Below are 12,594 nucleotides of genomic sequence, written 5' to 3' on the forward strand. Positions count from 1 at the left end.
CTAACTCCTTGCCTGATGCCTCTGATGTTCTCTGTGAAAGCTTCTTGAGATATTTCAGTGACAAAATTACTAACTTAAGACTTAGTGTCTGCCCCACTTTAACTGTCTCTCCAACCCTGTCATCTGCCTCTGCCTTTTGGGATGCTTTCAAACCTATCAATTTCCATGCATTGAAGAGTATTCACCCGAGATTCTTAAAATTAATCATTGATTCAATTGGACCTGGTTTGGTGTCTCTTATCAATAAGTGTCTCCAAACTGGCGCTGTACCTGCCAGTCTTAAAGTGGCTACAGTCACTTCCCTACTCAAGAAGCCTTCACTTGACTCTTCTGTTCTAAAAAATTTTAGGCCAGTTTTTGTCTTACCTTTCATTTCTAAGGTATTGGAGAAAATTGTGCTGGATCAACCTCAACATTTTTTGACTAGTAATTGTATTTATGAGGTTTTTCAATCTGGTTTTAAATCTGCTCACAGCACTGAGTCTGCCCTCTTGAGAGTGTTAAACGATATTTATCTCTCCACTGATTCTGGAGACTCTGTGGTTCTTATTCTTTTAGATTTATCGGCCGCTTTTGATACAGTTGACCACTCCACACTATTATCCAGACTAGAGTCCTGGGTGGGTCTAAAAGCTACCGTTCTTAATTGGTTTCAGTCATACCTGTCTGACAGAAAGTTTTTAGTGAAGCTGGGTAATTTTACCTCTTCCAATGCACCTCTGACCTGTGGCCTACCGCAAGGCTCTATATTAGCTCCTTCTCTATTTTCTCTCTACATGTTTTTAAATCGTTACATAACCTAGCTCCTGTCTACCTCTCTGAACTTCATTTATACACGCCATCTAGAAGCCTACGATCTTGCGACCAGGCTTTGTTGGTAGTTCCACATGTTAGACTTAAGCGTAGAGGGGAGCGTGCATTTGCGGTGGCAGGGCCACGGCTTTGGAATACCCTGCCTTTAGAAATTAGAATGGCCCCTTCTCTGCCTGTCTTTAAGTCCCTGCTAAAAACCTATCTGTTTTCCTTAGTGTATTGATTACTGTTATTCGGTAATTTTTTAATGGGTTGTTCATATTTTTATTTGGCTTGTTTTCTGTGTATGTTTTTATATATTTCTCTTCTGTAAAGCACTTTGGTCAGCCTAGCGGCTGCTGTAAATGTGCTATACAAATAAAATGAACTTGAACTTGACTGTCTCGGTACTACTCTCCACAGTTTAGCTCAAATTTCAACTTGTGCTTTGCTGAATTTTGCTCAGAGTTGCACTTGGATCAACCATTATCTGACTTGGATGCTGATCAACATCTTAGCCTTTTAAATTCTGCCTGGCTCAAGGTTGCAAATGCGACTGCCCCCCTTAAGCCTCATAAACACAAACCAAAATCGGATCTGTGGCAAAACTCTCATACCCGTCTTCTAAGACAAAACTGTAGAAAGGCAGAACGCAAATGGAAGAAGGACAAGCATATCTCATATCTCATATCTCATACATATCTCTCTTCAAATGTTTAAATGTCACTTACATCTTACCAAACTGCTGTTAAGTCTGCTAAAGCTGCATATTTTTCTAATCTAATTGAAATTAATCACTCTAAACCTAAGGTTTTGTTCTCAATTATTCAATCTGTTGCAAATCCTTCTACTAACTCCTTGCCTGATGCCTCTGATGTTCTCTGTGAAGGCTTCTTGAGATATTTCAGTGACAAAATTACTAACTTAAGACTTAGTGTCTGCCCCACTCTGTGAAATCTTCTTGAGATATTTCAGTGACAAAATTATTAACTTAAGACTTAGTGTCTGCCCCACTTTAACTTTCTGTCCAACCCTGTCATCTGCCTCTGCCTTTTGGGATGCTTTCAAACCTATCAATTTCCATGCATTGAAGAGTATTCACCCGAGATTCTTAAAATTAATCATTGATTCAATTGGACCTGGTTTGGTGTCTCTTATCAATAAGTGTCTCCAAACTGGCGCTGTCCCTGCCAGTCTTAAAGTGGCTACAGTCACTCCCCTACTATATCTAAATCTCAAATTGCGCGCCTTCAGCTAGTCCAAAACGCTAGACTTCTTCTGAAGTGTCGCAAACATGAACACATTACTTCAATTCTCAGATCTCTACACTGGTTGCCGGTTCATCAGAGAATAGACTTCAAAATTGTATTCTTTGTTTTTAAATCGTTACATAACCTAGCTCCTGTCTACCTCTCTGAACTTCATTTATACACGCCATCTAGAAGCCTACGATCTTGCGACCAGGCTTTGTTGGTAGTTCCACATGTTAGACTTAAGCGTAGAGGGGAGCGTGCATTTGCGGTGGCAGGGCCACGGCTTTGGAATACCCTGCCTTTAGAAATTAGAATGGCCCCTTCTCTGCCTGTCTTTAAGTCCCTGCTAAAAACCTATCTGTTTTCCTTAATGTATTGATTACTGTTATTCGATAATTTTTTAATGGGTTGTTCAGATTTTTATTTGGCTTGTTTTCTGTGTATGTTTTTATATATTTCTCTTCTGTAAAGCACGTTGGTCAGCCTAGCGGCTGCTGTAAATGTGCTATACAAATAAAATGAACTTGAACTTGAATTTACGAAGAAAAATCGATGCATGTGAAGCAGTAACTCGTGACATATTGAAAATAATCTTTGAAAGATGAACTGGCATTGATGGAGATTTTGATGCAGAACGTGAAAGAGGTCGTCTACGTGAGCTTTTAGATCGTGAATATGCACGTTCCATACGTATATGGAAACCACTGCTCCACTGTTCCACTGCTGCAAACTCAAGTATCTCTCACCACTCCTCATCATCATACCTTGCATCAAAACGGGTTGATGAAGCTGCAGAATTAGCGGCAAGAGAAGCTGAGTATAAGATAGCACAAGAGGAAAGAAAGCAAAAGGAAAGGATAAAGGCTCTAGAGGAGCAACATAAGAAAGAAATAGAAATACAGAAAACTGAGCGTCTGCAAGCTGAAAAGGATGTAAAGGCAGCCCGAGCCAGGCTGGAAGCCTATGACAGAGAGATAAAACAAATGGCTGATGCTCAGCCAATCAAGAGAGAACAGGTGAGCCCAAATTATACACCACAACACCCTGCACCATCCCTGTCTAACTCATCCATGTTGTCAGAGCCCCCCCAGTGTCACTCAGCTTGCAAAGGCCGTGCAGGACAGTATAATGATGAACAGACTTCCTACCCCAGAGCTAGTAGTATTCAATGGTGAACCAATTCACTTTATTGACTGGAAATCCACTTTCATGTCACTAATTGACCAAAAGGGCATCTCTGCTGCAGATAAACTGTACTATTTAAAAAGGTATGTGAGTGGTCCGGCTCGTAAATGCCTTGAGGGAACTTTCTATAGAAACGATGAAGAAGCCTACCAAGATGCTTGGGAAAGACTCAACCAACGATATGGTCAGACATTTGTTATTCAGAGAGCATATGGAGAGAAACTGTCCTGCTGGCCAAAAATACACTCAAAGGATGCTGAAAGGATTGAGAAACTTTGCAGATTTTGTAAATGCATGCATGCGTGCTATGCCTCATGTAAAAGGATTGGAAATACTAAACGACTGCGATGAAAATCAAAAATTGTTACAAAAACTGCCTGAATGGACAGCTGCCAGGTGGAATCGCCAGGTTACAAAGACCCTAATGGAGGGCAAAGACTTTCCCAGCTTCAGTGATTTCACTACATTCCTGTCCCTAGAGACAGAAGTTGCCTGCAACCCAGTAACTTCCATCCATGTGATTCGCTCTCTTGAAGCAGCCAATGATAAAAGAAATCTAAAGGACATTAAAAGGAATACGGCAAGTGCATTTAACATGAAGACTACTGCGCAAACTGACAAAACAACTAACAGCCATTGTGCGAGGGCACACCCCACCTTCACAAATGTCCAAACTTCATGAAAATGTCTCTAGAAGATAGAAGGACATATGTTAAAGACAATAAACTGTGTTATGGCTGTTTGAAACAAGGTCACAGTGCAAAGGACTGTAGACACCGCCTCACCTGTGACATTTGCACAAAAAGACACCCAACCTGTCTTCATGATGAGAATTACAATAAAGATCTGAAAGGACAAAGGCATGTGAACATGGAAGATACAGCACAGAATCACACATTAGCTACGACACCCGCCATGTCACTTCATGTTGCCAGAGAAGGACAGTCTGTCAGCACCTCAATGATAGTTCCAGTGTGGGTGTCAACTGCTGCAAATCCATGCCAAGAACAACTTGTATATGCATTGTTAGACACGCAGAGTGATACTGCTTTTATTGACTAGGATGTTAGTCGTGAACTACAAGCCGAGGTGCCTCCAGTGAAACTAAAACTAACTACTATGATGGGAAAGAACGCAGTTGTAAATAGTGGAAAGGTGTCTGATCTCCTCGTAAGAGGCTACAGCTCAGCAACAGTTATCAAACTCTCTCATGCGTACACAAAGGACTACATACCCGCCAATCGTGAAAACATACCAACCTGTGAAACAGCCAAGCGATGGAGCCACTTCTCACAAATCATAGATGAAGTCCCTCCTCTCCTCAACTGTGAAGTGGGTCACCTCATAGGTTACAACTGTCCCAGAGTGTTAGCACCCAGGCAAACAATACTAGGCGGAGATGATGAACCTTATGCTGTTCAGACAGACTTAGGGTGGAGCATAGTTGGTAGTTCAGAACCCCGCCTTGAGACAGGTATGATGAGCAGCCTCTGTCATCGTGTTATTGTCAAAGAAATTCCCCCAGTAACTCCCATGGATGCAATCCGTGCACTGGAAGGTGACTTCAGAGAAGTCAGTGGAAACGACATCACAGTGTCTCAAGAAGATCTTGTCTTCCTTGATAAACTTCAACAAAGAGGAATACAAAGAGGATTATATTAAGTACATGAATTACATCATTGCAAAAGGTGAAGCAGAAGCAGTCAAAGATGATGGACTCCCTGGCGAGACATGGTATATACCACACCATGGCATCTATCACACAAAGAAACCTGAAAAGTTGCGTGTGGTTTTTGACTGCTAAGCCAAACATAAAGGGACCAGTCTCAACGAGCATCTCCTGGCTGGTCCAGACATGATTAACAATCTGACAGGTGTCCTTTTACGCTTTCGACAACATCAAATAGCTCTACTGCAGTAGTTCTCAAACCGTGGCCGCATGCGGCCCGTCACGATTTCAAATGCGGCCCACCATACTGAACACAATAAAAAAAAATACTTTCAGTTTTACAATTCATTTTACTTTTTACATTAAAAATGTACTAAATAAATATAAGCTATAGCCTAATGTTTTTATGTAAAATAATTTTGTTTTTTGTTTATTATTTTCAGACATGAGCAGTACTCACATAGCCTAATTAACGTTATGCATTTAAAGTAACGACCAAGTGGTCAGCGGCAGACAGTGAGCATAGCTATGTTTGATCAATTTAGCCTTCTCAAATCATCACGACTTGACTAAAATAAAATCTATAGATATAAAACAGTTCAAGCATATAACAATGTTTAAAACGTTAAACCTAGATAAATGTACGCTGTATCCAATAGTTTGTGCGGAGAGTGGAAGCTGAAGCGCGCTTTGCAGGACATAGAGACGCCGGCACGATCACTTGCATTTTTTTTTTCAGTGGATACACCGTCATTTTTGCTCATACAGTTAAGAGTAATACATCATTCGGAACTGAAAAGGGTTGTGCTTTTATAAAATAAAGAAATCAAACATGATGCGCTTTCTGCGGTCTCGTCTTGAACAGGCACGCTTCACAAAAATGAACCGAAACTCAGCGAATACATGCCTCACAGACATGATAAATATATCTATAGAAAGCTTTAAATTACTACTTAACGAAATGAAACAAATCAAAAACAAAAACTCTTTCATTATGATCATAATCCGTAAAGATGCACTTCTCTCTAAAGGCGCGTCTAATGAAGAGATGTCTTAGTGAGATAGTGGTCATCTGCGTGTGTAGAACATATAAAAAAGTGCTCGTGGCTCGTCTGCCAGTGGGTGCCCCCCACGCACTTGGACCATAGTGCGGCCCGGTGGAAAAAAAGGTTGAGAACCATGTCTCTACTGTGTGACATAGAAAAAATGTTCCATCAGTTTCAGGTTCAAGAGAGAGATCGTAACTACCTTCGCTTCCTGTGGTGGAGAGATGGAGACATAAGCACACAACCTCAAGTGTACAGGATGACGGTGCTGTCTCTTCGCCAGGTTGTGCAAACTATGCGTTAAAACATCTAGCCAAAGAGAACAGCATTACTTTCCAACTAGGCTCTCAGTTCATAGCCAGAGACTTTTATGTGGATGATGGAGTCACAAGTGTGAAAACAGTGGAAGACGGCATGCAACTAGCTCAAGAGGCACGTAAACTGTGTGCCAGAGGTGGCCTGCGGTTGCATAAGTTTGTGTCCAACAGTAGTGCCGTTCTAAGCAGCATATCGATGTCAGAGCATGCATCTGACATCAAGTCAACCGAGAGAGCACTAGGCATTCACTGGAACATAGAAAGGGACTGTTTCACTTTCAACATCGCCCTGAAAGACCAACTTCCCACACGCCGTGGAATATTATCCACAGTTGCAGCAATATACGATCCTCTAGGATTCGTCGCGCCCTATCTCCTCAATGGTAAAAGGATCCTGCAAGAAATGTGTCGACAAGGAACCTGCATATCTGAGACCATGGTGGGAATGCTGGAAAAGGGATCTCAATAATCTGGAGAAATTGCAGATAGCTAGATGTTATGTGCCTGCCGACTTTGGAGAAGTGGTAAAAAGAGAACTGCATCACTTCTCAGATGAAAACACCACTGGATACGGACAGTGTTCTTACCTGAGAATGATAAATAAGGACAGAGACGTTCACTGCGTTCTTGTCATGGGAAAGCTCGCGTGTCTCCCACAAAGGTCACCACAATCCCAAGATTAGAACGCACAGCAGCAACCGTCTCAGTCACAGTAAGTAACATGCTCCGAGAGGAGCTACTGTACAGCAATGTGGAAGAGTTCTTTTGGACAGACTCTAAAGTCATTATAGGATACATAAGTAATGAAGCAAGATGTTTCCACACATTTGTCGCAAACAGGGTGCAAAAGATCCGCAACAACACAACACCTCAGCAGTGGTTTTATATTTCAACCTGTGAAAACCCTGAAGACAAGGCATCTAGGGAAACAACGGTAGATGGACTTCTCTCATCCAACTGGTTCACAGGCCCTAAATTCCTGTGGGAAAAGGAAGTACAACTTCCAGCAAATGAGAACACAGAGCTTTCAGTCGGAGATCCTGAGGTGAGAAAGGTGCAAACATTACACACACAAACTGCAGAACATATGAGCCTTGCTGACCGTCTGTGAAAGTTCTCTTCCTGGTCTCACACAGTTAGTGCCATAGCACGTCTTAGACGCGTCTGAATGACAAATCAAATGCACAGTGCCATTCATGTGCCATTCATGTAGAAATGTTGGATAACCTATTGACTGATGCCGTTATCAATGGACTGCGATGCTTTATTGCACTACACTACTGCACTATGGTTTATTGCAACTCAGTCAAGCAAATTAAGTGTGACCAAGGGACCAATTTCGTAGGGGCCAAAAATGAACTCGCTACGGCTCTACAGGAAGTTGATGCTGAGAGACTGAGAACCTTTCTTGCGGAAAAGCAATGTGATTTCGTTTTTCAATGCACCTCACGTAAGTCATGCAGGTGGAGTGTGGGAAAGACAAATAAGGACTGTGAGGAATGTTCTCAACACTACACTCACACTCTCATCTGCTCGACTCGATGCTTCCCTACGGACCTTTTTGTATGAGGCAGCAGCGATTGTGAATAGTCGCCCTCTTACAACAGAGAACCTGAACGATCCAAACAGTTTGGAACCACTCACTCCTAATCACCTCATCACCATGAAGGCTACTACTGCTCTACCTCCTCCTGGAAGGTTCGTTAGGGAGGATTTGTATGGAAAGAAAAGATGGCGTCAAGTACAGTTCCTAGCAGAGCAATTTTGGAACCGCTGGAGGAAGGAGTATCTCCATAACATCATGGTCAGACACCGGTGGCACAGGCATAAGAGAAATATTCAAGTAGGTGATGTGGTGATAGACACTGACGAAACACAACCAAGATCTATGTGGAGGCTTGGAAGAGTCTCAGAGACAGTAACGGACAAAGATGGACTCGTCAGGAGGGACAAAATAATTCTTGGAGACAGCAATCTAAACAAAAATGGTGAAAGGCGGAGCAGAGTGTCTGTGGTTGAACGTCCAGTTCATAAGTTCGTTCTACTATTAGAATCCTCTTAAGAGAAAACTGTAAGATAACATACAGTTAAGTTTATAAAGTTCATAGTTTTAAAAAAAAGGGATTGTTTCATATAAAATTATTTATGTTTTAAATTGATGTGTGTTAAAACTGAAAGTAATTTGGTGTATGTAACATAGAAATAGTAAGATTGAGGCCTTGTGTCGCGTGGCCGCTTTGTAGACAGACCATAAAAAGCTCTAAAGTACATCACAATCTCAGTTTAAATCTCAGCATGTTTGACCAAACTCGGAGAATAGTCTTCATCTAAAAACTGTCCAAAAACAATGAAAAACGTATACAGCACCGTCAGCTAGTGAGGGGGGTGGCCATCAAAATCAACATTAAAACTTTAACAATAGTTTAGAAGAGAGGAATTCAGTATTAGGTATTTGATATACTGATACATATTTCTGTTGTGCTAACATATTTCCTGTATAAAAGACTGTCTATAACCTTTTCAAAGGGGGATGTGGTATAATATTATGTTTCTTAATTGCGATCACATTACAACAAGGAAGCGCCATAGTCCCTCTAGCAAATCTGCCAAAAGTGGACAAAACAGAAAAAATTTAGCATACGGTAGATGCTTATGCTTATGGCCGATGGGAAGTACACGCAGTCCTACGCTTTAATGTCAAGCGGAAATGTTGAACGGAGTACGACAAATAAAATGTGAACATCATCATCAGCTATCTCAACAAGAGGTCTAGATGTAGTGGTGTAAGAAAAAAGTCATTTAAAACAACGTTTACAAAAATATACCCAAATGATCATGAGTGGGTTTTCTGTGTTCGTATGATAATTTTCTTAGTGGTTCGCTTGAGTTACATAGGGGTTTTGCTCTCACAAAATTGCTTTATATTTTGTGTCTGTATCCTTTTCAAGAGCGTGACACTTTTAACAACCTCAAACTTTACAGAATTTGTAGCGTTGAGCTCAATGGTGAAATATGTTCCAGTTGTAATAGTTGTGTGTAAATCAGCAAGCCTTACGTTTCGTGTTGACAGTTCAACATATTAATATGGATATGGATAACTGTCCAAAAATTAATACCAATTTAGTCAAACACTCTCAAGTAGACAGTAATTTTCTGAATTTTCTGAATTTATTTCTATAAACATTGAATGCGGACGGATCTCAGAAAGAAGGCCTCACCTAAAGGCATATAAAGTCCAACAAACAAAATGTGTACAGCGTCATCCGTAATCCTGATCATCTGACTTAGTAAAATGTGTCACAGTAGATCAAGAGAGGTTTTTCGGTATTCTGTATGTGATATTGTTTTCTTATATGATGTAAACACTTTCTGAGGTGTCCTGAATTTACAACTGTGCCCCCATAGATTTGAATATTATCTTTGGGGTCTGTAGGGGAAAAGTATGGATAATAAGGTTCATTCTATATCTATTCTATATGTAAGTCTAAAATAATAAACCAAGAAAATGGTTAAAAAAAAAAAAAGTTTTTGAAAAAAATTTCATGTTGGAATCGGGATGTTGAAAAATCCACATTCTGATGATTTTTAGGTTTGTCAACAAGAAAGAATAATCTGTTATCTGATTTAGTTGTATTTCAAAAAAAAAAAAATCCCTTTCTCAAAAACATTGTGTCAAACTTATTTGATAGCTTGATTCTCGTTTCATGGTGTATTGATCACATATTTAACAGTCTGATAAAATTAGTGTGAACCTTCGTAGAAGTATTAAGGTAAATCTTATAAAACAAAGAGAACCTATTAATGACTTTGTTAGAACACTACCGGTATGAAACTACATTTGATAACCTTTTATTCGAGCTATAAAGCAAGTTTATGCTTTAAAACAGTAAGTGATATACAAATTCACAATACTTGATTTTAGGAAAAAAGTTTGAAAACTTACATATTGTAGCAAATTAGCTCAAAAGGGAAATGTATTTAGTTAATTATGATTAATTACAATTATTTATATCAGCTGCCAGTAGGAACCGTCTAGCGAATATTCAGTGTAAGGTCATATCAACTCTAGGAAAGGATATTTCTGTGGCCACAGAAAATACTTTCATACAGTATTAATGCATTAGAGCATGTCGTACGGATCAAAATCGTAAAAGAAACATTAATTTGCAAGGCAGAATCAGAAACTCTTGTAATTTGTGCACAAGAGTTTTATTAACTAAACACTAACACAAACTAGTCTAACAAACAAACAATCACTCATACATGGGAAAGGGCAAATGAGGCTTGATGGATGAAGCCATCAAGAAAAACCAGAGCATGAAGCTATGAAAAGAGTCAGTTAACCACCTGAGTGAAACCATCAGCGCCGTTTTAAAACAGGGTCTACAGCTTATACTAAACCTCTGTTTTGTTTAGTTAAATGTACGACACTTGCATTGCCTTGCTCGTTGACGAGTGTCCGGATGCAGTCTCGGATGAAAGTCTTGATGTTTTCAAGGTTTTGGACTTGCGATCACGTTCTTCCGGGTTTGAAGAGTGATGAATTCCAAAGATGTTCTGACTCGATGGTGATTGGGAGTTTCTTCCCAGTGGAAAGTGAAAAAGAGCTGAGAGAGACATCAGCTGAGATTCTAGGATCTTTGGTGAATGGAAAGTCAAGGCCGAGACCTGGCAGGAATTTAGGGGTTGCAGAAGCGTTCTAGTTCACATTTGTCCCGACAAGTCGCTGTTTAAACAAACATTATGGGGTAGATTACTGCTAAAGTCATAAATGCACTCTTCGAAGACCAAGCAGACATGGTCTGTCTACATAAATGCTCAATATAGATTCTCAGAGCTCTGACGGGGCAGAGCAGAGAAAGCTGTCCTCTTCAGTTGGAGGAAACGCGGAGAGCGTAATGACCTGTGTTCTGAACGGAGTGGAGAGCACCTTAGGTACGTAACCGTGCCTTGGTTTCAGGACGACTTTAGTGTCGTTAGGCCCGAACTCCAGGCAGGCAGGGCTAATAGAGAGCGTCTGCAGGTCCCCTATTCGCTTTACTAATGCCAGTGCCAGAAGCAGAGCAGTCTTCAGCGATAGCGACCGAATGTTGGCAGACTGTAGCGGCTCGAAAGCGGGGCCCTTCAGGGACCTCAGCACAGTGGGTAGATCCCATGAAGGGACAGTAGGGGGACGAGGCGGATTCAGACTCCTGGCACCCCTTAGGAAGCGGATGACCGTGCTGTTTCTTCCCACCGATTGGCCCTCAATAGGGGCATGAGAGGCCGCTATAGCTGCCACATAGACTTTGAGCGTGGATGGGGGAGCGTCCCTTATCCAGCAGCTCTTGCGGAAATGACAACACCTCTGTCAAATCGGAAATATGAGGGTCTTTGTCGCGATTTACACACCAAGAGTCGCTCTGGGAGGCTCGAAGCCTCCCTTTGAGCGGCCAGAGGTGCAGGGCCCATAGGTCGGGCCGAGGATGCCATATTGTCCCGTTCGCTTGAGAGAGGAGATCCTCAGCGGAACAGGCCAAGGGGCCAGCTTTCAATAGCTGAGTTAGCTCTGATAGCCACAGCTGGTTCATCCAAAGGGGGGGCCACCAGGAGAACCTTGTGTTTTTGTTCCCTCACTCGCCTGATTACCTGTGGGATCAGAGCGATCAGGGGAAAAGCATAAAGAAGGAGGTTGGGCCAATCGTGGGCCAACGCGTCCCTGGTCCTTGAGAAATAAATTGGGCAGTGAGAGTTGTCTTCTGAGGCGAAGAGGTCCAACCTCGGCCTCGCCGAAGATCTCCCAGATCCTCTGAACTGTCTTCGGATGGAGCGTCCACTTCCCTGAGGGGACATTGCTCCTTGATAGCATGTCCGCTCGTTGGTTCAATTTGCCCGGTATATGCACTGCTCTCAGCGAGCGCAGGTTGGGTTGAGCCCATTCTAAGAAGCGCTCTACCAGAGTGAAGAGACGCTTCGAGGAGAGGCGATTTATGTAGGACACCAATCCTTCTGCAAACCATCCCCATGGCCACGCCCTGTTCCATTAAGCGGGAGTTCTTCCGGGGGGCCAGGGCTGTTACACAGGCCTGACTCACCCTGATCTGCAGGTGTCCGTGACGCCACGCATGGGATGGAACCCGTGGTTTCAACCAGCGCTGAAGGGAGCGCATACGCAGCAGACCCAACTGTAGCGCTGGCGATGCTGCCTCAATGAGGCCCAGCATCCTTTGAAACGCTTTGAAAGGGTGAGTGGTACCAATCTCGAAGGAGGTCGCCAGCCTCCGTATGGCCAGAGCCCGTTCCGGCGTGACTACAGCTTTCATTTGGGCTGAGTCGAAAATTGTTCCCAGGAA

This window comes from Sinocyclocheilus anshuiensis, unplaced genomic scaffold, assembly GCF_001515605.1.
Source record: "Sinocyclocheilus anshuiensis isolate Anshui unplaced genomic scaffold, SAMN03320099.WGS_v1.1 scaffold1009, whole genome shotgun sequence".
Classification (NCBI taxonomy): domain Eukaryota; kingdom Metazoa; phylum Chordata; class Actinopteri; order Cypriniformes; family Cyprinidae; genus Sinocyclocheilus; species Sinocyclocheilus anshuiensis.